Here is a 26,570-nt window from a genome sequence, read left to right on the forward strand (position 1 = left end):
ACATTTTCAGACATGTCGTTGTAATGTTTTGCTTTACTATGTTTATTGATTGCAAAGGTTTTGTTTTTCATTTTGGAGGGAGGAACTGGGAAGGGGTGGGGAGAAGTCATAGCATTATCAAAAAACAGAAAGGTTACTGAAACATTTTAAAATTTATAAATGAGAAAAAAGTGTTCTGAAGAAAATGGATCAGCAGGACAGCTTTGAAAACAGCATCTTGAATGTTTTGCACATTCTATGTGCACAGCTATGCAATAAACATTAGTGACTTAATGTATAATATTTTTCTAGTTTATTTATGGAAATGTTCGTGTGTGTGTGTGTGTGTGTGTGTGTGTGTGAAAACCATTCATTCCCCACCCAGCTCTACTCCTCTGGATTTCTCCATCAAGTCCCCAGGAAACATCATCAGGAACTTCATCATCCTGCAAGATCATATCAGTCTTGGTACTTTCCATCTCTGCCCCTCTCATTGGAGTTTGCAGAGGAGAGGTTCCAACTTCCTTTTAAAGTGTTGTCTTCTCTGTTGGGTTGTAAATTGTAAATTCCTTGAGGGCAAGGACTGTATTTCCTTGTCATATTTGTACCCCTATTGCTTAGCATAGTGCTGGTACTCAATAGGCAATAAATGTTTATTGACTACCTGTCTCAGAATTTTTTAAAAAGTTGAATTTTTAAAATTTTAGTATATAAGAAATTCTAGCTCATTGGATTCAAAACTGTCTTATTTGCCTCTGAATTTCCTTCTCTTTTGTACATTAAAAAATGTTTCATTTACCCATTTTTCTTTCTATTTTTGAAAGTGCAAACTATTCCCTCCCACTTTCAGAGCCTTTCTCCCCCGAATTAAAACAAAACAAAACGACAAACCGCTCTTCTGACAAAAGCTTCCTGTTAATAACACAAGAAATTAAACCCAGGTGCACCGCAACTTCCTGGTTCTACATCTATTCTCTCCTCTTTGTTTTCTGTTACCCTATTCTAACTTTCCAGCTTTCTGTTTTTCTCATAAGAATTTATGCCCAGCCTCTCCAATACTAAATTGAAAATTCTCCCATTCAGCTAATCTGTGCTGATGTAGTATCATTTACCAACTTTGTTCTACATAAGCTTGTAGGGGATGTAGTTCCCAAGGAACTCAATATAACATGACAAAATCATAAAGTAGTTCAGAGAAGTGTATTGCAAAAACAAAAATAAAACAATAAACCAAGTGCATATTGTGACAGTTTTCCATAGTTCAACCCTTAGACTTGAAAGGACACTAGTCTTTCTTGTTGTCCTCCCTGTTTAAATGTAAGTTCTTTGAGAGTAGGGACTGCTTTTGGTTTTTGTTTGTTTGTTTTAGCATATTGTCTTTCACTTGATTAGATACTGCATAAATGTTCATTGGCTGATACAACTCCTTATAGTAGGGCTTCAGAACTGATGTAATTATTAGTGGGAATTTCAGGCCAGTGAGGGAGACATTATGTATTTGTTGTTTTGTGGATCAGTTATGTTTGACTTTGCAATTCCATTTGGGGTTTTCTTGGCAAAGATACTGAAATGGTTTGCCATCCCTTTTCCAGATCATTTTGTACATGAGGGAACTGAGGTAAATAGGATTAAGTGTCTCGCCCAGGGTCACACAGCTAGTAAAGTTTGAGGCTATATTTAAACTCAAGTCCTCCTAACTCTAGGACCAGCATTCTAGTCACAGGGCTGCCTGATATATTATACATAGGTAGTCTTTTTCATATTCCTGCCTGCTCCATTGGGAGACCTGAATCTCTTACCTATTGAACTGAGAGACTGCTGTTTTGTGAAAAATAAGCCTTTATAGTCCTGATTTTCCTAACCATTTTTTCTTCTAATTGAATTACAAATGTCTTTTCAATCATTTGCCTAATTCTGTTATTCACAATTCTGCCTTTCTGAAATCAAACTAAAAAGATTGTGCCTCTCCTGTTACAAACCATCTGAACCCTACAATTCCATCCCATCTGAACCTCATTTAACTACAATCTTCCATTATGCTAAATGAGATTGATATTCTTGAACATGCATTACTTTATTTTTAATGTAATAACTTCAACAACGGAAACTTGGTTATTCTGAAAGAACTTTAATTCCCTTGCCTCAGCTGGAAAATTTTTTTTTTAATCATGTGTGTGGGTGATACATTTCCGGATTTCTACTCCTCCCATTTTTCTATAAGATTTTTTTTTTTTTTTTTAAACAATGTTGCTTCAATTCTTTTCCTTTGGAAATCTAACATCCCAATCTTCTGGGCTAGGTTTGGTTGATGTTCTAAATAAGAAACATGACTAAGAATTTCTTCCTAAAGTTCAAGAGTTTTCTCCCTCCCATCTTCTATTCACTAATCTTCCCATTATCTTCTGAACACTTTATTTACTCCCTTGCTAGATAAACATATTATTTCATGCCAGGTGAATTGATAGGCATAAAAAGGCTAGGCAAGATTTCTTTGCAACTGGAGAGGGTAGAAAAAACCTTCATGAGTCAAGTGTGACTTTAACTAGGTCTTTGAAAATGAGTACAATTTAAATGAGTAGGGAGCAGTACAGAAAACATTTCAGTTAATAATAATAAAGATCATGCAGAGCCCTTCACACACATGATCTCATTCAGTCCTCTACAAAGCTCAAATTGCTCTGTAAATATCAAAGATCATCATTTATTATTATTATTCATTGAAATGTTTTCTGTATTATGAGTGTGTAGAGATTTGACCAAGACGTTGAATTTAAACTTAAAGAAGTTGTAATCTCTTAAAATGTGTGAACATTTCCACCAATCTCATTGGAAGGCAACACATAAAAGAAAGTTGAAAGGGATGGCCTGGGGGAGGGGAGTACCTTCAGGGTACTGGAGAAAGTACAGAGCAAGATGATTGAAAACAATTAGCTGAGGCCTTTTCTCAAAATGAGGGTTCTGGAAGGAATCAACCAATCAGAAGAAGGAGCTACAGAAACAGAGTGTATACTTCGAGCACAAGAAGGGAAACCAAGGTTAGAATAAACTTCCAAAGTAAGAAGATTGTTGTGGGATAGTATGGAAAGTTTGGAGTGGAGCCTGGAGCCAAATGAAGAACTTCGCATTGGAGATTAATTGATTGATTAATTCTGGTTATTGTGGATTCCAAGGCATCCATCCTAGTGTTCTTTGCTGACTGGGCAAGGAAAATGATAAAGCTGTCAGAATCAGTTGAGCAAAATCTAAAGAAAGCTGAACTAGACTAGAAACTTGAAAACAGACAAGGTTTCCCGGGGACAAGAGTGGAGAAGCCTTTCCTTTTGTGTCTCCTCTGGATGACTCTCCCTTGCTTTAGGCCAGAAAAGCTGATGAGAGAATGACCTCCTTTAGGCTTAGGACATGGAATCTGTGGAGAATGGAATCTTGTGGCTGAGTAGAAGATTTACTGAACTTCAGTTTCTCAGAAGGGTGTCAAGAGCTCCTGGTCCATGGCACAGTGGATAGAGCATTGGCCCTGGATTCAGTCTCAGATACTTAACTCATACTAAATGTGTAACCCTGAGCAGGTCATTTAACCCCAATTACCTTTCTTCTAGGCTTTTTTTTTGGGGGGGCGGGGAATTGGCTATTTTTTAAAATTTATTTTTAATGCACGTTGTTTTATGAATCATGTTGGGAGAGAAAAATCAGAGCAAAAGGGGAAAACCATGGGAGAGATTAAAAAAAAGAGAAAAAAGAAGTGGATATAGTATGTATTGATTCATATGCAGTCTCCTTAGTTCTTTTTCTGGATGCAGAACTCCAATTGCCTTTCAAAAAAATAATTTAAAAAAACCCAAGAGTTGCTGGTTTAACGATTAAGCAATTGTTTTTAAAGTTAGAGGACCTAGAACTTTGTCCTCTTTTGCTAAAATGAATTATTTGGGTGGTGCAGGTCCAAGGGAAGGGAATTACTTCTCTAGCAACTTTAAGTTTATTTTCCTTCAGAGAGGAGTCCCAAAGCCAAAGATAGTACTAGGAGAACTTTGTAGTTTCTTAGGTTGGAAATGGAGGGAGTATTTTATTGTCATGCATCTTCATGAATTCTTCATATTTTCTAATTCTTTTTATTGAGGAAAACAAAAGATGATAAAAAAGCTATATCAAATATGTATTATTACCTTTAATCCTTACTTGGAAGCTGGGTATTTTTTGATAATAATTGTTGTTCAGTCATTTTCAGTCATGAACAACTCTTCCTGAGCCCATTTGAGGGTTTCTTGCCAAAGATACTGGAGTGATTTGCTATTTTTTCTCCAGTTTATTAATAGATGAGAAAACTAAAGGAAACAAGATTAAATGTCCATGGTCACAACTAATAAGTATCTGAAGATGAGTCTTTCTGAGTCCAGGTCTAGCACTTTATCTACTGTACCATTTAGTTGCCCTCAATGATAATGATTGCTGTTTTTTTTTAAATAATACTTTATATCTTATTTTACATTATGTTAACACACTTGATTCTGACAACAATCTGGAGAGGTAAGTGCTATTGTTATCTACTTTTATAGAAGGGGAAACTGAGGCCGAGAGATGAAGTGATTTGAGTAAGATCACACAGCTAGTAAGTATCTGAGATTTGATTGGAATGAGGGTCTTCTTGATTTCCAAATACTTCATTCTATCTATTATGTTATCTTGCTATCTGTAGCAGAATTTTGAGATTCTCAGGAAAATCTGAGTCAGGACAAAATGAGTAAAAGACTGATTTTTGAGAGATTACCAAAATTGAATCTGCCCCATGTAAATTCACCACTTGAACTGTTGTACTATTTGAATTAGAGATATAATTGTACCCATTTTAAAGATAAGAAAACTGAAGGTCCCAGGGTTGTGACTTGTACAAGTTCCTATAATTAATAAGTATCAGATTTAGTGTTCAATCCTTTTTCTATTGTGCCTGACTCTTCCTAACCCCATATGGTATTTTCTTGACAAAGACACTAGAGTGGTTTGTCATTTCCTTCTCCAGATCATTTTACAAATAAGGACACTAAGGCAAAAAGAGTTAAGTGACTTGCCCAGGGTTACATAGCCTGTTAATAAGTGTCTGAGGTCAGTTTTGAACTCAGGCCTTCCTGACTCAAGCCCAGCACTCTAACCACTGCAAAACCTAGCTGCCTAGCAGTCTAATAAAGAAAAACAAGTATGTTGATTTGAGATAAAGTGTATAGAAATTGTTGCAAATGATATATAAAAAGAACCATTATACCATGACCATAAAAATGTAAAAGAAAGCAACATCAAAAGACCAATACAATGATCATTTTTGTCTTCAAAGGATTGTTTTTAGTAAATCACACCTCCGTCTTCTGTGACTGAAGTGGTAACCTATAGGTATGGAAATAGACATACCTTGTAAGATATGAACATTTATTTTGCTTAATATACTTCTTACCAGAAATGGTTCTTTGGAGAAATGAAGAATAGGGTTGTTGGAAAGTAATAAAATATAATAATAATAGCTAGCATTTATAAAAAGCTTTAAAGTTTATAAAGCATTTTATGTCTATATCTATGTATTTATGTGTCTATGTATCTATTAACTCCGTGGATCCTTATAACAATTCTTTGAAGTAGGTGATATTATTATCCCCAGTTTACAAATGAGGGAACTGAGGAAAATGGAGATTAAGTGGTTTGATTAGATTAAGAGATTTATTATCACCCAATTAATAAATATCTAAGTTCATATTTGAACTCAGGACTTCTGACTCTGGGGCCAACACTTTATCTACTGCTTTCTATACTAGCTAATTAAGAAATCCTGAATTCAAATTAAACCTTGGATACTTACTACCTGTGAGACTCTGAATAAATAATTTAACCTCTATCTTCCTCAGTTTCCTCATCTGTAAAGTAGAGGTAATAATAGCACTTATCTTCCAGGGTTGTTATGATGATAAAAATGAAAAAGTGGAAAAGTGGTCATAAAACAGAGTGCTGCATAAATGCTAATTGTTATTATTGTTATGTTAAAATCATTAATAAATTTTTAAAAGTATTTTGATGTGGATATATTTCTGTGACAACCCTTCCCTCCATTTCCCCCATGCACCACCCCACCATGAGACATAAGCAAGTAAAGCCTCCCAAAGCCTCTTTACTTCTTCAGAGAAAACACAAGCCAGACTTGTCCCCTGCAATTAATTCCTAAAGCAGGAATACTCATCTGAAGGTAAAATGGGGGGAAAGTCCTGAATCCAATCCCACTGAGATTACTTAAACTAAACCAATCTTTCTACCCTTTCTCAAAGAAGATACCTGATGATGAATATCTTTCTTATTGGACTTTATAGATACATCCTTAATTGCTGGATGAAGGATGAAGCTCTCCACTTTTCCAGTCGCCAATAGAGTGAAGCAGGGCTGAGTGCTTGCTCCCATGCTTTTTAGCATGATGTTTTCCTTGAAATTTTAAACAACACATTCAATGACGACAAAAATTGCCTCAAAATCATCAACTGCATTGTTGCTAAAGTATTTAGTTTGAAAAGGCAACAGGCCAAAACAAAAATGGAGTTTAAGTTGGTATGTGACTTTTTGTTTGCAGATAATTGTACAATTTCTCAAGGCAGCCTCTGAGTTTGAGATGCAACAGATCAGTTCTCTGCCGCTAGTGCTAATTTTGGCTTGACAGTAAATACCAAGAAAACAGAGGCTGTTCACCAGTCAGCACTGCATCTTATGTGGAACTATTGGTTAAAGTAAATGGAGAAATTTTGAATGTTGTAAATAAGTTCACGTGGCAGAATAATCTCCTATATGCATTGCCCGAGCTAGCTTAGCATTTGGGATTCTCCTAAAGAAAGTATGGAAGAAAAGATATTAGACTACCTTCCAAACTGTTAAGTCTACAGAGCCATTTGTGTTGACCTCATTGTTGTACATCTCTGAAATCTGCACAGTCTCCTAGAGCCTGCCAGAAAATTGAACCACTTCCATTTGAATGTCTTAAGGAGATTCTGAATAATAATGATAAATACTGGACACTGAAGCCCTCTCTGGAGCTGAACTGCCAAACATTCAAACTTTATTGCAGCAAGTATACCTCTGATAGGCTGGCCATATAACCTGAATGCCAAACACATACTTGAATTCACATAAGGCAAATGATTATCTGGTGATTAGAAGAAGCAACACAAAAACACTCTCAAGGTCTCTCAGAAGAACTGTAGTTATGATTTGTAAGTGATGGGATTCTCTGGCTCAGGACTGCCCAGCATGGTGTGCTCTGATCAAAGAAAGTGCTGTTCTCTGTGAGCAAAGCAGAATCACAGCAGCACAAAGGAAATGTGAGCTGTGCAAATCCAGAGCCACTTCCACACTCAATATTCCAACATGCCTGACTTGTGACAGAGCCTTCTCGATTCATATTGGACTGATTAGCTATAGGCAAACACTCTGTACCCTGATCTCAGCATCATGATGTCATTGATCTTCTTCAAAAAACGAAGGATAAACAACAGCAGCCATAAGAGCAAAATTACTAACATCTGCCTCAAGCCCTAAGGGCCAGTAATATGCTATTTGATAATTGCAAAGTTCATTTCCCTCTACTGAACTAGATTGATCCCAAACCTCGATATAATAATTAAGATATATGGTGAAAAAAAGAGCACTGGCTCTGCAGTCAATAGGTCGAGGAGTCAAATCTCACCTTGGATATTTTCCATTTGGACCTCAGTTTTTTTATCTTTAAAAAAAATGAATTGGTTGGATTCAATCCAGATTCTAAGATTCCTTTTAGATCTAGACCAATGTTCCTGTGATTTTTTATAATAATTGCCATGCTGAGCTAGGGTGCAAATTTCATTCCAGACTCAACATGGCTCTGTTTAGTTGTGCTTACCTATAATAAGTGTTTCAGTTGCTTAGTTGAACTGCCTTGTTTCCCTTATTTGTTTCCAGTGGGTCTTACATGAATATGGAAAAGGTGATGAACCCCAGAAAACTATGATTCTATTGAGACCAAACTATTTCTCCTGATAGAATTTAGGGCTAGGCTATCACAGCACACAATATACAATATTGAAGTACACAGTTGCATCAACTGTCTTAAAAACTCAGACCTTGGTAAAAACTGGCATTTTTTGAGCCAAGGGTATTAGTTAAAGGTGTCCTTAAAGATGCTGTAATCCTTCTCAAAGATTAGGGCAGTCTAGGGAAAATTTATCTTGGGTGTGATGACTATGTTTCATCTAGGATTTTTAGATAAAGAGCTGAGTTTCAAGTATATAAGATTAGAAGATCTGAGTTCAAATTTGACTCTAGATATTTGATCCTGGGCAAGTCATTTTATATTTCTGCTTTCATTTCTTCAACTGTAAAATTGGGATGATAGCAGTGCCTATCTTCCAGGGTTGCTGTGATGATCAAATGAAATAACATTTGTAAAGTATTTAGCATAGTTCTTGGAACATAGTAGGTCCTAATTCAATGTCTATTCCCTTCTTTCATTCTCTAAAGTTGCTAACTAGGAGCTAAATTCAGTTCTTTCAATATTTCTGGAAGGATTGCAAAGTATATCAACAGCCTTCTAAATTTTGCTGCTCTGGGGCAAAGTCCCAGTCAATCTGATTTAGTTAACATGCTGCAACAAAATTTAACAAATATGTCATTAAAAACTAAAATGTTTAAAATGAAATTAAAAGTTTTGTACTAGCTGTACAAGATTTCAGTGAAGAACTTGCATATTATTATATACCATTTTTAAAGGTGTGTTAGTGTTGTTCCCTCCCCCAGTGAATTGTAAACTCCTTGAAGGTAGAAACCTTCTCATTTTTCTTATATCTTCTACAATACTGGAAAGATGTCTCTAGTTAGTATTTCATAGATACTTGTTAATTAATGCTTTGATTCAATTCAATTCATTTTTCTTCTATCCTCCCCCCCCCCCAATTTTCCTATTTATAGGTATTGGGATCTATTCCATTTCAAAGCCCTGTCTTGGTAGCATAACTAACTTCAAATGGACTACATTTAAAATGACTTGATGCTTTAATGAAGAGTCTTAGAAAATTCTTATTCTCAACAAGGGAAATTTCTTCATACAAGCAGGCACTTTTCTTGGCTCTTAGCAAGGCCCCCAGAAACTTGTCAGTGAGTAATTTGGTGGAGTTGATATTTTCCAGGACATTTTTTTCCTTCACAGAAAAACTATGGCTGTTGTATTGTAGAAGAATAGTGGGAGGCAAAAAAAGCCAAAATATTTTGGGCTCAGTTGCTGTGCTATAGATTTTCTTTCTAAAGGTATATACAGCCACTTAAAAACAGACACTAAATTCCAAATCTTTATATTCTCTCTGAATAATTTCAGCACTTTCTATCAATTTCTATGTCATTGGCTGACTGTGTGGGTGGGAAAACCCAACTGTGACTCATAATGTGACTAGTTTTTTAGTATTTGGGTTTAATAAAACCCAAAATAACTTGGTCAAGCCCTCTTTGTTAAAATGTATTATTATAGAAAAATGTTTTATATATCTTACTTCTTAATTTATATTTAGATAGTTTTGCCTAAGTTATATATATATATATATATATAACCATTCAAAGATCTTGTTGAGCCTTCAAAATATATTTTAAAAATATTCTTAGGGAACAGGAAGTCACATTTTGTCAAAGGTCAAGTTAATCTGAACTCCAGAGGAACTGGCTTAGTTTCAAGACTTTTGAATTCAGGAATCCTGAGTTAATTATAAATTTTGCAAAGATGGTAGCCTTTATTTCTAATTATTTTTCATTTTTGAAACTTTATTGTAAATCAGTCTCTTAGAGACTAGGAAGTGCAGCAATTTGAACAGCAGTATTTATTATCTTTTGGATAACAAGTAAAGGGGGAAAATCAATAATCCCCTTGTTCAATTAAATTTATATCCCTAAGTATTTATATTGACAAAGCAGAAAAAATGGAGTAGTTTTAAAAGAGTTCACATTTTGTGATTTTCTATATGTGTAACTTTGGCCATGGCAGTTAACCTCTTTGGGTTCAATTGTCTTATCTATAAAAGTGATAGGATTGGACTAGATGACCTCTGAAGTATCTTCCAAAAATATTTTAAAATAATAAATTATCTATCCATCTTTCAGCTCTAAATCTATGAAATTATGAAATTTGATCCCTGGAAATGAAATGAGGTCTCAGTTTGCCTCTGCTGGTTGACATTAGTCTTATCCACTGTAATTTTTAAAATGGGAGAAATTCTTTCTTTCTTTCTTTTTTTTGGGGGGGTTGATTCATTATGTACAATGTATTCCTGGGGTCTGTTTGTTTCACTCAGCATCAGTTCATGTAAATCTTGTTAGGCCTTTCTAAAATCAAATTGTTCATCATTTTTTAAATAGAATAATATTTTATTACCCTTATACACCACAATTTATTCAGCCATTCCCCAGTTGATGGGCATCTACTCATTTTCCAATTTTTTGGTACTACAAAAAGGACTGCTACAAACATTTTTGCATATGTGGGTCCTTTTCCCTATAGGGGAAATTCTTAAGTGAATTATCTCAAAGATGCTGTTTAAGGCTAGGGATAACCAAAGGGATCTATCTGTTACCACAGATTTGATACTAGAATGAAATGAAACTGTTCAAAGACGTATAGTTAAAATGAGAATTACTCAGCAGGAAAAAGGATATTCATTAAAGATATAGCTTTAATTCACCTAAATATAGCTCACTGTCTCAGGTTGCCCATGAAAGGAAGGAACCAGATTCTATGCTATGCTCTATACAAATATTATCTTATTTGATCCTCCAAACAACTCTGAGAGATAGATGCTGCTATTATCTTAATTTTATAGTTGAGAAAATTGAGCAGATAATAGTTAAGTGACTCATCCAGAGTTTCACAGATGGTAAAAGTCTAGGGCCAGATTTGAACTCACAACTGCCTGTCTCTAAGCCCAGCACACCTACTGTGCCATCTAACTGCCTCTAGCACCAGAAGTTCCAGTTGGCTATCTTATTAAGGGTCAGTTGGAGTGCCTTTCATATTCAGGTAACCTAGAAAATCAAGTCAATAAATTGAATCTTGAATTGAAGCATATAGAAATTTCTATGCCAATTAAATATGGAAGACATTTTCAATATCTTTTAAGAAAAAACTTGCCTAATTTACATGGGACAAGGTCTTAGGTTATTGCTTTTGCCATAGACATGGCAATTAGCAGATTAACTAGTAGAGTATTAGGAAGATTATTCCTTCAGAGAGCTAAAAATATCTCACTTACAAATTTTAACTTTTGTGAGGGAAGGAATTTAATTTTCCATATGAAATAAGGGAGGATATATAAAATGATACAGTGAAAAAATAGAAGCAAAAAAATAATATATATTGACTAATAATATAAATGAAGACAATATCAAAAGACAATAAAATTCAGATGAAATAAATGGATACAACTGGATAATTGATTGTTGTTAACTCCATTCTCAAAGAGGACTGAAATAACTGCATTATGTTAGGGTCAAAATACAGCATATCTGACCATGGCTGATCAGATCAACACCACAGGTCAGAAACAATCTATATGAACATTTGCAGTAGAGATGTTTCCAGATTTGCTAATCACACGTTTCTTTTGAGTTGCTGCAATTCCACTTTTTCTCAGAGAGCACAGTGCCTTCTTTGATGATTGCTACTAAAATATTAAAGTTAAAATACCATGCCTTCATTTCTTTCAACATATAGTTACATGTAAACTTGCATGCACTAGTGATTGTAATCACTCATACTATTTTGTTTAACTATTTTGAAGGATTGTACTTTGTAGTGGGAATGGCTCATTGAAGAGCTTCTTGAGGTTTGCTATTTAAAAACAAAATTTTTTCAATAAAAAATCCCTGGATTTTTTCTAGTTTCCCTAGCTCATCTGAATCCACCTCCTGTCTAGAAGCATTTAAATTTATCTATGTTGCTTAGAATGTGTTTCCTACACAGATGTACATGTTGAAATTCTTCTCTTCTTTTTAGGCTCTGCTCATTGCCCACTTTTCCATAAAGTCTTCACTGATATCCTCCCACCCCATAATACTTTGAATATTTCCCTTTGACTTTATTATATTCTAGATTTTATAATTTTTTTGTTTGCATCTCCCATCCTTCCTAATAAGTCTAATAATAATAAGACTGTAAAATCCTTGAAGTCAGGAAATAAATTATTTTCCATTTTTGTATATCCAGCGTCTAGAGCACAAATAGAGTTTGATTATAACCTATGTTTTTTGACCCTGACTTTCACTATTCTGGATCCTGTATTTGTCTCAGTATAGCCTAAGATCATATTGGGTTGCTTGCTATTACAGTGTTAATTCATCTTGAGCTTGCTGTATATGAAAACTCTTAAGTCTCCTTCACAAGAAATACAATTCTAGACCTCTTATTTGTGCAAGATTGATAATGTTTCAGCCTATCCATAATCTGTGGCATCTCAATGCTTTTTATCTAATGAATCAACTTCTTTCCAAATTTTGTGTCATCAGCAATTTTTTAAATAATCACGATACTGTGCTGTCATTGATAAAAATAGTGAAGGACAAAGCTTCTGTCTCTGGGCTGTTTTCTCTTCCCGCTTTATACCTTCTCTCCTCAATTCTCTTAGTTCAGCTGTCATCTCTATTGGTTCTATTGAACCAGTGACTCAACATTATAGTTTTTGGCCTTAATCTCTCTTTCTTGAGCTCCAGGTCTGTACACAAACTGTTTCTTGGACATTTCCAAGTAGATGTTCTATAGGTGTCTCAGATTGAACACATCCAAAATCAAACTCATTATCTTCTCCTTACCTATCACCTCCTTCCTAAATTCCCTATTTCTGTTGAGAGCAATGTGATTCTTTTAACTACACAGGTTTTAAACTCATATTTATCATTTAATTTTCCCTCTCCATCACCACTTTAGTCATTCATTTGCCAAGTTTTGACCATTCCTCACATCTATTTCCCACCTCTCCTCTCACACAGTTAACACTCTGGTTTAAACTCTCATGCCCTCTTATTTATATGGGGGTTTGGTAGTTTTTCTTTTGAAAAAATTAAGATTTCAATCTGTAAAAACAACAGAAAAGGAGCATTAGAGATAAAACTTAGAATCTAGTAAAACAGTTTTTTTTCTAAATTTATGTTCAATAAAATTGACATGAAATGGAATATAGATATATACAAAAATTTTAAATATTATTAGAATTAATAATTAGAATTAATTAATAGAATGAGAAATAGAGAATTAAAACAACTCAACCTCACAAAAAGAGTTGAATAAGGGATAGATGATAAAAAAGGAACAAATGATAGATGAACTCTGAAAGGGTAAAAAATTCTTCATATCAGATGTGTTCACAAGAATATTCTATGAAATATTCAAAAAACAATTAATTTCAACATTACACAAACTTTTTAGAAAAATAGCAAAAGAAAGAAGTCTATGAAATTTCTTTTATTATACAAATATGGTCTTTGTACCTGAACTAGGGAGAGTCAAACCAAATAAAGAAAACTATAGACCAATATCCTTAAAGTATGTTGATGCAAAAAATCTTAATAAAATGTTAGCACAAAGGATATATTTGTATTGTGTGTATTTACAGACAGATATACACATGTATAAGTAACAAAAACATCATATGCTATGATCAGGTGAAATTTATACAAGGAATACAGGGTTGATTTAATATTAGGAGAGCTTTAACTATAATTGACCATATTAATAAAAAGAACAGCAAAAATAAACCCCAAAGGAGACAGAAAAACTTTTGATGAAATGTAACACTTATCTGTCATAGCAACAATATTAATAATAAGAAAACAAAGGAATGAAAGTACTTTTCCTTTAGGTGATAAATAATATACAGGGTCTTCCAAAAGGCTTAGTACAGTTGTAAGCTATTAAAAATTTATATTTAAAACTCAGAGTTAGCAAAATATGTAATGAGAATGTACTAGAGTCCTTTCCAATAAGAGCAAAGGTAAAGTGAGAAAATTCATTGTAATTATTACAATTTGATATAATGCTAGAAATGTTAGCAAGAGCAATAAGACAATAAAAAAATTAAAGGAATAATATGAGAAAATTGAAAACAAATCATCATTTTTTTGCCAGACAGTCTGAGGATATAGAGAAATCTAGAGAGTCAAGTAAAATAATTAATTTCAGTAAAGTTGCTAAAATAAAACATAGAAACAATATAGCATAATGTAGAAATAGAACATATAACAGAAATAGAAATGCCATTTAAAATTATTATATAATGCATAAAATATTTGTTAAGCTATAGAAGGACACACAGGAACTGTAGGAATAAAACTACAAAACACTATTTATGGAAATAAAGACAGACCTATCAAATTGGAGAAAGATTAATAACTCATGGGTAGGCTGAACCAATATAACAAAGTAAACATTATATAAAATAATTTACTTATTCAGTGCTATATACAAACTATCAAAGGATTACTTTATAGAGCTAATTAAAAGAAACATGAAACTTAGTTATTCATCAGATACTATGGTAAGTATCTGTTGTTTTTTGTTCTTCATTCTCCCAGATGACGATGACACCAGGGAGGCAATATCATGGCATGTAAGTGAATTGGATCTAAATAGGGAGAGGTGGGCAAGGTCACCTGCCTCACTTTCTCCTCCACAGCCACCTGGGTCCAGTGGCCAGATATAGATCAAGACTGGAGATGGTATCTCATTTGATCCTTAGAACAATTCTGGGAGGTAGATTCTATTATTATTCTCATTTGATATTTGAGGAAATTGAAGTAAACAAGTAAACTAACTTATGCAAGATCACACAACTAGTAAATCCCTGCAACCAGATTTGAACTAAAGTCTTCCTGACTCCAGGATAAGCATGCTAACCACTGTACTGACTAGCTTTCCAGAAAAAATAATACAAATTGAACAAATAAAATGATAAGTATCTCATAATAAAAAAAAATTTAGATAACAATACCAGTTCTCAAACTATATTACTGTCTGTGCCCAGAATCATATTGTAAAACCTAATAATTTCAGAAGTATTAATGTTACAAACATGTAGAAAATATCACTTGAAAGTTTATGTTTCTATTATATTTAATTTAGCATATTTTAAAAATATATTTTTAATTTTAGTTTTAACAAAATGGGGCATCCTGTCATTATGTATCATATGTGAAATATGGATGATAGTGTCTCAGACTAGTGGTAGATTAATAGGGGAGATCCCCTTGCTTAGTAATTTCACTCATCTAGTCTATCTTCATTAGACTTTTTTTGTGGGGTCATGTCAAAACCAACATGTATGTGTCAAAATTTCATTCTCTGGAAAATCTTAAGACTATAATTATAAATGCTATCCTTTCGGTTGCTGAGTAGTAGCTGATGATTTTTTTCCTAACAAAATTTGAAAGCTGACTAGAGCAACTTATAACACAAGATATCAGTTACATTGACTTTTAATAAACATCAGTAGTTTAAAATGCTAAATAACCTTTCTAATGTTGTTTTTCAAAAGTTTATAACATTTATGCTTATGAAGTTATTAAAGCTCAAAACTGCAAAAAGACTTTTGGGACAATCTATACAAAGCCAAAAAAAAAATTAATTTGATAATGGTTTTAAAAAATATAAATTGATCAACATATCAAAACAAATGAATCTCACAACATAATATCAGAAAACTTGTAGCTAGAGGAAAGATAAATCCAAAGATCCTAGCTGGTAAGGGAAAGCTTTGATTTTTGACAAAAACCATGGGGAAAAGGACATTAATCTGGTAGAAATTAGGTTTATATCATATAGCACATGTCACTCACACCATATAACAATAAAAGTTCCAAGTGGATATGACCTAGATGTAAAAGGTCACATTAATGAACAAATTAAAGAAACAAGGAACAAATTACCTTTCAGACTATGGATAGAGAAAGAGTTCATAACCAAATAAGAAACAGAATAAGAGAAGATAAAATGAAAAAATTTAATTATATGAAATTAAATAGGTTTTACATAAAGGAATCCAATAGAACTAAGATAAGGAGGGAAATAGTTAATTAAGGGAAAAGCTCTACATCATGTTCCTGTGACAAAGGTATAATCTCCAAAATATAGAAAGAATTTATTCAAATTTATAATATTAGAAGCTATTTGCCAAATGATAAGTGGTCAAAAAATATGAATAGGAGTTCTCAAGGGAAAAAATCCAAGCTCTCTATAGCTATGTGAAAAAAATGTTCCAAATCACTAATAATTATTGAAATGAAAATTAAAGTAAATTTAATATTCTACTATAAATTTTTCAATTGGCAAAGTTGGCAAAAGAGGAAAATGACAAATGTTGAAGGCACATTGATATTTCTAGAATGGGTCTAATTATTCTGGAAAGCAATTTGGAACTATGCTCCAAAAGTTATATCCTTTGAGCCTGCAACAGCACTTTTATGTTATTTCCTAAAAAAATTAAACAAAGAAGAAAAGGTCCAATATGTAAAATATTTATTATATTCCAACTTTTTTTTTTAAGTGGCAAAGAATTGTAAATTAATGGGAGTCTATCAATTGGGAAATAGTTATAAAATTTATGGGATATGAATGTAATAAAATACAGTTGTGCTATAAGAAATGAAGATACTGGGGGGTAGAATCAAGATGGTGGAAAGTAGACAAGGCTTTGTTTGAGTTCTTCCTGGCTTCTCTCACAATCTACAACAGATCAAGCCTCTGAATGGGTTTTGGAGTGGCAAAACCCACAAATATTTGTAGTGTTACAAATTTCCAGTAGAGGACATTTTGGAAGAACTTCAGGAAGATCTGCCTCAATTGGGAAGGGGGAGACACAGCCCAACACAGACACTCTGCAGGTAGTCCCAGGTTGAAAAGGCCCCATACAAGGATTCTAGTGGGAGGCCCTAAGTCAAAATACAGCAGAGTTGGCTACTCTTTCCTGGTTCAGAAATCAATGAATCAGCAAACTAACTGGGAGATCTCCAAGTCAACTACAGAAGACAAATAGTGAGCTCTTGAACAAGTGGGTATTGAACAAGTGGTGGGGAACACCAACCCAGCATGAAAAGGAAGCCAGCAGCACTGGCCACTGGGCAGTGTAAAAAGCTGTCTATCATTCTACAGAGGAAGATAGACAATCTTCCCTTTTTCCCAAGAGCAGATCTCAACCTTTACAAATGAGCAAAAATGCAAAAAGAGCTCAAACCATAGATGACTTTTATGGAGTCAGGGAAGAACAGACTTCAAAACCAGAGAACACTAAAGGCAAAATGTCTTTAGATGAAGTCTCAAAGGGTGATATGAGTTGGTCTTCAACTCGAAAGGCTCTCTCAGAAGAATTCAAAACGGATCTTAAAAGAGAGAAGAAAATGGGGGAAGGAAATGAGAGCTTTGGAAAAGGAAATACAAAAATTGTCTGAAGAAAACAACTTCTTAAAAAACACAATTAGTGAAATGGGGGAAACCATACTGAAGAAAACCACTCCTTAAAAATAGATTTGAGGGACAGCTAGTTGGTGTAGTGGACAGAGGACCAGCCCTGAAGTCAAGAGGACCGGAGTTCATATCTTGATACTTCCTGGGTGTGTGATCCTAAGAAAGTCACTTAACCCCAATTACTTCAGCAAAAAAATTATATTTGGCAAATTGGAAAAAGAAAACAACTCCTTGAAAAACAGAATTGGTGAAGTAGAAAAAGAGAACAATTCCCTAAAAATAGAATTAGTGAAATAGGAAAAAAATTCTGATGAACAAAACAACTAATTTAAAAGTTCAATTGGCCAAATTCAAAAGGAGGTTAAAAAAGCTAACTGAAGAAAATAATTCACTAAAAATTAGAATTTAACAAATGTAAGTGACTCATCAAGAATGATAACATCAAGAATCAAACAAAACCAAAAAACTGAAAATATAGAAGAAAATATAAAATTCATTAGAAAAACAACTGACCTGGAAAATAGATTGAGGGGAGACAATCTAAGAATTTTTGGACTACCTGAAAACCACAAAGAATAAAAAATCCCAGACAACATCTTTCAAGAGAGAAACATCAAGGAAAACTGCTCTGATGTCCTAGAACCAAAGGATAAAATAGCCAATGAAAGAACCCACTGATTACCTCCTGAAAGAGACCCCAAAATGAAAACTCCAAGGTATATTGTAGCTAAATTTTAGAATTAACAGATCAAGGAGAAAATATCGCAAGCAGCCAGAAACAAACAATTCAAATATTGAGGAGCCACAATCAGGATTACTCTGGACCTAGCACCTTCCACTTTAAAGGATTCAAGAACTTGGAATATGTTATACTAGAGGGCAAAGGAGGTTGGACTGCAGCCAAGAATCGACTACCCAGCAAAACTAAACATTATCTTTTGGAGAAAAAAATGGACATTAAATGAAATAGGGGATTTTCATTTATTTTTTATTTTATTTTTGATGAAAAGACTGAACAGAAAATTTGATCTTCAAATACAGAGATGCATAAAAAGGTAAAAAGGGAAGAAGAAAAACTTTTTTAAAGGTTAAAATGTTTATATCCTTATATGGGAAGATGATATGTTTAACTCTTGAGAACTATATCTTTGTTAGGGTTATATTTAGAGGATATAGATATAATCTGATTTTATTATGATGATATAAAAAAGAAATTAGGGGTGAAAGGGGGATTACATTGGAAGAAGAAAGGAGAGGTAAATTGGGATAAATTACATCACATGAAGAGGCAATAAAGACCTATTAAAGTAGAGGAAAAGAAAGGAGGGGATGAGCATTGTTTGAACCTTAATCTCATCAGATTTGGCTCAAAGAGAGCATATCAAACATAATTAGTTTAATATAGAAATTTGTTTCACGCTATAGGAAAATAAAGGGGAAAGGAAAGGAGGCAGTTCATAGAAGAAAGAACAGAAGTAGAGGGGGTAAAAAGATAAGAAAGGGGAAAGAGTCTGGAAAAGGGGAGGGCAGATTAAAGGAGGTGGTGGTTAGAAGCAAAACACTGGTGAGGAGGGAAAGGGGGAAAGGAAAGAAAAAAGTATAACTTGGGGAAAATAGGATGGTGGGAAATACAGTTAGTAATTTTTAACAGTGAATGTGAATGAGATGAACTCTCCCATAAAAAACAAGTGGATAGCCATAATCCTAGAATATGTTGTTTATAGGAAGCACATTTAAAACAGAGTGGTACATACAGAGTAAAGGTAAAATGCTAGAGCAGAATCTAAATAAAAAATAGCAGAGATAGCAAGCCTGATCTCAGATCAAGCAAAAACAAAAATAGATCTAATTAAAACAGATAAGTAAGGAAATTACATCTTGCTAAAGGGTATCATAGATAAAAATAAAAATAAAGAAGTTAGGTATGATAGACTTTTGGAGAAAAAAAAGAAACATACTTTTTCTTGGTGGCACATAGAACCAATACAAAAATTGACCATGTATTAGGGCATAAAAACCTCAAAATCAAATGCAGAAAGGCAGAAAGAATAAATGCCTCTTTTTTTCAGATCATGATACAATAAAAATCACTTGTAATACAGGACCAGGGAAAAATAGACCAAAATTATTTGGAGATTAAATAATCTAAAGCTAAAGAATGGGTGGGTGAAACAATAAATCATAGACACAATAATTTCATCCATGAGAATGGCAATAATGAGGTAACATACCAAAATTTATGGGATGAAGTCCTTAGGGGAAATTTTATATGTCTATATGCTTACTTGAATAAAACAGAGAAAGAAGATCAATAAACTGGGCATACAACTGAAAAAGCTAGAAAAAGAACAAATTAAAAGCCCCCAAATAAATACCAAATTTGAAATTTTGAAAATAAAAGGGGAGATTCATAAAATTGAAAGTAAGTAAACTATTGAAGCAAAACTAAGAGTTGGTTTTATGAAAAAAAATAACAAAATAGATAAAATGTTAGTTAATTTGATTAGAAAAAGAAATGAAGATTCTTTAAAAATTTTTAAAATTTATTTCTTAATAATATTTTATTTTTCCAAATACATGAATAGTTTTTAACATTCATTTTTGTAAAACTTTTGAATTTCTATTTTTTCTCTCTACCTACCCCCTCCCTAAGACAATAATCAATAGGTTAAATATTTGCAAATTCTTTTTCTTTTCTTTAAAAAACAATTGGGGTTAAGTGACTTGCCCAGGCTCACACAGCTAGTAGTAAGTTTTAAGTGTCTAATCCCAGATTTAAACTCAGGTCTTCCTGACTCCAGGGCTGGGGTTCTATCCACTGTGCCATCTAATTGCCCCGTGCAAATACTTTTAAATATATTTCCATATCTTCTTATGCTGTGTTATACAAGAAAAATCAGATCAAAAGGGGAAAAGCCGTGAGAAATAAAGGAAACAAACAAACAAACAACAACCACCAGAAAAAAAAAAGATGAAAATACAATGCTTCAATCTACATTCAGTTTCCATAGTTCTCTCTTTGAATGCAGATGGCATCTTCTATCACAAGTCTATTGGAGTTGCCTTGAATTACTGCATTGTTGAAAAGAGTCACATCTATCAGAATTTATCCTCACATACTCTTGCTGTTGCTGTGTCTTGGGCTCACTTCCCTTGGCATAAGTTCATGTAAGTCTTACCAAGCTTTTCTAAAATCAGTTTGCTCCTGAAGGAATGAAGATATTTTCTAAGAAACTAGGGAAGATTTGGATGAACTGATGCAGGGTGAAGTGAATAAAAGAAATAAAACTCTGAAGACTATGACATCAACATTAAAAAGAACAAATTTTAAAATTGTAGCTTTTTATTGACCACACATATACATGGGTAATTTTTACAACATTGTCCCTTCAAGATCTAACTCAGTTTCAGTTGATCAAGGATGGACAGAAGCAGCTACACCCAAGGAAAGAACACTAGGAAATGATTGTAAACTGCTTGCATTTTTGTTCTTCTTCTGAGGTTATTTATACCTTCTAAATCCAATTCTCCCTGAGCAACAAGAAAACTGTTCGGTTCTGCACACACATATATTGTATCCAAGATCTACTGTAATCTATTTAACATGTATAGGACTGCTTGCCATCTGGGGGAGAGGGTGGAGGGAGGGAGGGGAAAAATCGGAACAGAAATGAGTGCAAGGGATAATGTTGTAAAAAATTACCCTGGCATGGGTTCTGTCAATAAAAAGTTATTTAAAAAAAAATATTGTCCCTTGCACTCACTTCTGTTCCAACTTTTCCCTTCCCTCCCTCCACCCCCTCCCCTAGACGGCAGGTTGTCTCATACAAGTTAAACATGTTAAATTATATCTTAGATACAATTTATGTGTACAGATCCGTACAGTTCTCTTGTTGCACAAGAAAAATTGGATTCAGAAGGTAAAAATAACCTGGGAAGAAAAACAAAAATGCAAGTAGTCCACATTCATTTCCCAGTGTTCCTTTTCTGGGTGTAGCTGATTCTGTCCATCACTGATCAATTAATTGGAACTAAATTTGTCAAAGACATCTACTTCCATCAGAATGCATCTTCATACGGTATTGTTGAAATGTATAATGATCTCCTGGTTCTGCTCATTTCATTCAGCATTAGTTCATGTAAGTCTCTCTAAATCGCTCTGTATTCATCATGCTGGTCATTTCTTACAGAACAATACTATTCCATAACATTCATATACCACAATTTACCCAACCATTCTCCAATTGATGGGCATTCATTCAATTTCTAATTTCTAGCCACTACAAACAGGGCTGTCACAAACATTTTGGCACATACAGGTCTCTTTCCCTTCTTTAAGATCTAAAAAGAACAATTTTGAAAGACAATTTTGATAAGCATGATGATCAATCTTTATTCTAAAAGTTTGTGGGGATTAAAATTAGCCTACCTACAGTAAAGATAATGAGCTCTGAGGCAATGGCATTTTATTAAAGTGTTCATGGTCCCTTCTGGTGAAGTGGCACACAGATCTTCCTCATGATCATGCCTCCTCCTTTCAAGACCCTATTTTTTTACAGGACTAGATGTCCAGTCATTCCAAATACAGAATAATTCTACTAATTAGCATGTAACACATAAGCTATAAGAAAATGTCAGCAGGGTGACAAGTTGGGTGAAGTAAGGAACATCTTTACACAAGATGGAGAGGCTTCTTCTTTGGCTGATCAGAAGGAAATGGGATAAGCTATCACAGTCAGTGACCTAGGTGGTCATATTATGGTCATCAAACAAAGGATTATTACAGAGGCCCAAAAATATATTGGGGGACTTTCCATGTAGTTGTGATCTCTGCCATGCTGGGCTTGGTCACCATGATAAGTCAAAAAAAAAAAAAAAAAAGGAGGGCCTTTAGTTAATTTCTTATAGTTAAACAAGTGAACTTAGAACCTATCTCATATGTCTGGATCCTTATATACAGAATTTTGATATGATTCTTTCAAATTGATTAATACTGATTGGAATAGAGTAAGGGTCCAAATGATTACTTGTCATGGTAATTTCCATGAAAAAACCCATCTTCTGAACAGAGTTAATATACCAATACGGAAATGAGACAAATACATTTTTAGAGATGACCCTTATGGAAATTTGTTTTGTTATATTTATGTTTATTTCTTATAAGAGATTTAATTTACTTTTATTTCTTTAGTAGAAGTGGTTATGTAAAAGGACAAAAATATGCATGATAATCCAAAAAATGAATAATAAAAAAAGAATACCTCGGGACAGCATGCCATAGTGAATAGAGCTTATCTCAGAGCCAAGAAAATCTGAATTCAAATCATACCTCTGACACATTGGGTAGTGTGAACCTAGGCAATTCACTCAACCTTTCATGCACCAGAAACTCTTCAATTTTAACTTGAAGAAAAGATGCTGACTTGCATTTGCAGAGAGTTTTCTGGGCAGGGAATTTGCTATGTCAGTAAAATGACATGTCCATCCCAATATTTCAAGAACATTGCCCTGAGAACATCACTCCCAAATCTCTGCATCATTTTAAGCTTTTTTTTTTGCCTTATTCACTCTACAAATTCAATTTCTGGCCGTTTCTACCTTCATGACCTCTCTTGTTTGAATCTACTTCTCTCTACTCCTTCAGTCACAATTTTAGGTTTAATACTCATCCCTTCTCTCTTGAACTACTGGGAGACTTCTAATTGATTTCCCTGCCTTAAATATTTTCCCAATCTAAATGATCCTCCACTTGACTATCAAGGTAATTTTTCTAAAGCTTAGTTATTACCTGTGATGACCGCGTATTTTAAAATCAGCCGGAGTCAGGAATTCAGGTTAAGGGAAAATCTTCAATCTTTATTCTTTGTGGAGATGAAGGGGGATTGCGATAGCAATGTGAGCAGCTGCGACAGGAACCAGCCAGCAGTCTCTTTCCGCCTCTCTCTCTGCCCCTCTGCCTCCACCCATCAAAATCATCATTTTCTATACAACACATCAGGACTTGCACAAAGAGTGGGCGGGGGCCATTCTTTCTCCAAGCATATTTATTAATAGAGTATGGTCCAATTACTATTTAGCCTCACATGCTTGGGATCTCAGCGCATCAACTCGAGCTTCAGCCCATTACAATTACCATGTCACATTTAAAGGTTTTTGGAATTTAAAGCTCTTTGCAATCTAGTTCCTTTCTATCTTTTCAGCCTTTCAACATCTCATTCTCCTCTATGTACTTTTACCTGGGTACACTGTTCCTATCACGTGGCACTCCAATTCCCATCTCTAGGCCTTTATACTAGCTTTTTCTTATAGTGGGAATAATCTGTGCCCTCATTCCTTACCTCTGCCCCTCTGAAATCTCCCAAGATATACTGATGTTTACTGGCTAGGTTTCTTTCTCAAGGACCAGGGCTTAAACCAAAACCAATCTGATTCTAATTGGCCAACAATATATGCTAGGCCAAGTTCCATTTGATTCATTGAGTCCTGATTAATTTAGGTTGAATATGACCTGAATGTAAATAGCAATCATTTCTGCTTTGGCCAGAAACCTTAATTGTCTTCCTCTTCTAGATTAATTTATGTATTTAGATTTTTTTTGGACTAGGTAAAAGAGGCTTTGTCTCAATTGTTACCCAGCCTTAATCACTGAATGGGTAATTGCCACAGTCAGACTTTGATCTATGGAAAACCTTAGCTTAAAAAGACTCAGGTCTTCCACTGTATCCAGGGCTATGTCCAGTCATCCTAATCTCTATCTGGCTACTGGTCCCAGAAGTTCTGGAGGGGAAAGTGAGACAGATGACCTTGCACAGCCCTCCCTCACTTAAATCCAATTGCTTGCACATCATGGCAATGTCGAGGTTCAAAGGAGACCCCAAAAACATTGGGATTCTAGAATGGTATCACAAGATGTCTCAAAAGAATTTGTAAGCTCCTACTCACCTCCAAGTCAAGGGTCAAAATTTATTATAATTAAATGCCAATTGAAGCAAGCTAAGTTCCAAAGGAATTTAAGGACGAGCCAAAATCAAGAAGATAATTTTATAGGAAAGAAAAAAAGATCAGGTTCAACTCACTGATATGATAATTTTATAGTTTAGAGGTACAATTGAGATGTGTTAGGGGTGGGGTTATTGAACAGAGTCAGGAACAGCTCCCATAATTGAATTCGATGGCTTACTGACTAACAGATTGTTCTCTGCCAGCCAGCACTGTTTGTGGCACTCCCAAGGTCAGGCAGCCTTAGTGTTTCTCAGCCCTAGGAGCGGTACATCATCAGCATCACCTCCCTGATGTCATGGTCCTCTTTGAGAATGAAGGATAAACAACATCTCTGACTCAATTTCCCTAACTTCTTTCAAGACTCAGCTGAAATCTCACCACCAGGAGGTCTTTCCTAATGCTAATGCCTTTTCCCTTTCAGATTACCTTCACCTATTCATAGTTATCCCTTCAACAACTCAACTTTCCCCACTGAGATTGATATATTGAGGATTGGCATAAGACATTAAATGAAAAATTTGGGGAAGTTTTGTGGAAGTGGCAGATGACAGAAAATTTTAAAAGGTTAGAAATGCATCAAATATGGCATATGTATAGTATTGTATAATATTAACCCAAACTTTATAATAGGGTACCTTAAGCACCCCATAAAAGAAAAAGAAAAAATTTAGACTTCTCTGATACAAAGCAAGGGCTAAAAATTTTACTCAGATTTTCTATAACATGGGGGACACTTGTCCCTCCTCCCATCTCCTGTGCTGTTGAAGGCAATGAGGTTTGGCACAGGGCAGAGAGTTGTGGAAACCCCTTCTGGTCAGCGCAGGTCCTTCGTAAAAGAATTTACGAACTTGAAAAGTTAGACTGGCAAAAAGTTTATTGGCACTGAGATGTCGGCCTTTGTTAGGAAGCTAACCTCCTCAATGGCAAGGTCCTGACAGAAAAGTAAAAGTCTAGCAGAGGAGTTCTGGCAGGAAGGGGTTAACGCTGAAAAAAGAATGCCTTCTCAGCAGGCAGAGGGTCTTAGCAAGCTGCTATGCCAAGAGGAGAGAAAGAGGTTCCTTGGCATGGTATTTCTGATTTGGGTCTCTCTGTAAGGAGTGAGTTTAAGGAAACCTGTTATATGGGTAGCTCTTGGTGGGGGGCTGGGACACCCTGAGCTGATCAGACCAGGATTTCTTAATTGAATGAGAATTCAGAAATACAAAAAGATCAATGGGAATTGATTTGCCCTTGAATAGTGTTGCTTCTCTCATCCTGGGAGGATGGGTACTCTCTATATTCCTTAGAGCCTGGGAGATCCTGATCTCCCAGATCAAAAAGGGGACACAATTTAATTTTAAAGGTAACAGTTTCAGTAAAGGGAACACAGTTTCAGAGTGATAATTTTAAAGGGAACACAACTTCAGAAAAAGGGAACAGTTTCCCTCCCACTTTAAAGGGATAAGTGTACATATCTTGTATTTACTTAGTTACTTACATATTGAAATCTTCATTAGAATGTATACTCTTTGAAGGCAGATAGTGTTTCTTAACTTCATTTGTCTTTCCAGTAGTTAGCCTAGTGCCTGTCTGAAAGAAAGCACTTGATAAATTTTTGTTGACTAAATTTGACTTCAGTTGTTTCCCTAGTGAATTCTGAGTTAATAAAGTATTATTTTCATTATTCAGAAAGAAGACCAAAAATCATACCATGTGCACTACTGGCTATAAAAAAGGGGTTTTGAAGTTGTGTGGGACAGCCACCTTTAAAATCAGAGACTCTCAAAGTAAAAAGCAAAAAAGGATTTATTATGATCTCCAAAGAAAGGGCAACTCCCAACAGACAAGGTGTCAGGAGAGTGCAAAGTGCAAACACAGGATTATATAGACCCTAATGCAGAAGCCTGCACCCCTATTTTTGACCTTTTCTCCCATTGGCTGATAAATTCTGATTTACCCAGAGACAAAATATGGACCCCAGAACACTTTTTATCTACTAGATTAGGGATCCTCAAACTTTTAAAATAGGGGGCCAGTTCACTGTCCCTCAGATGGTTGGAGGGCCAGACTATAGTAAAAACAAAAACTTTGTTTTGTGGGCCTTTTAATAAAGAAACTTCATAGCCCTGGGTGAGGG

This window comes from Sarcophilus harrisii, chromosome 3, assembly GCF_902635505.1.
Source record: "Sarcophilus harrisii chromosome 3, mSarHar1.11, whole genome shotgun sequence".
Lineage (NCBI taxonomy): Eukaryota > Metazoa > Chordata > Mammalia > Dasyuromorphia > Dasyuridae > Sarcophilus > Sarcophilus harrisii.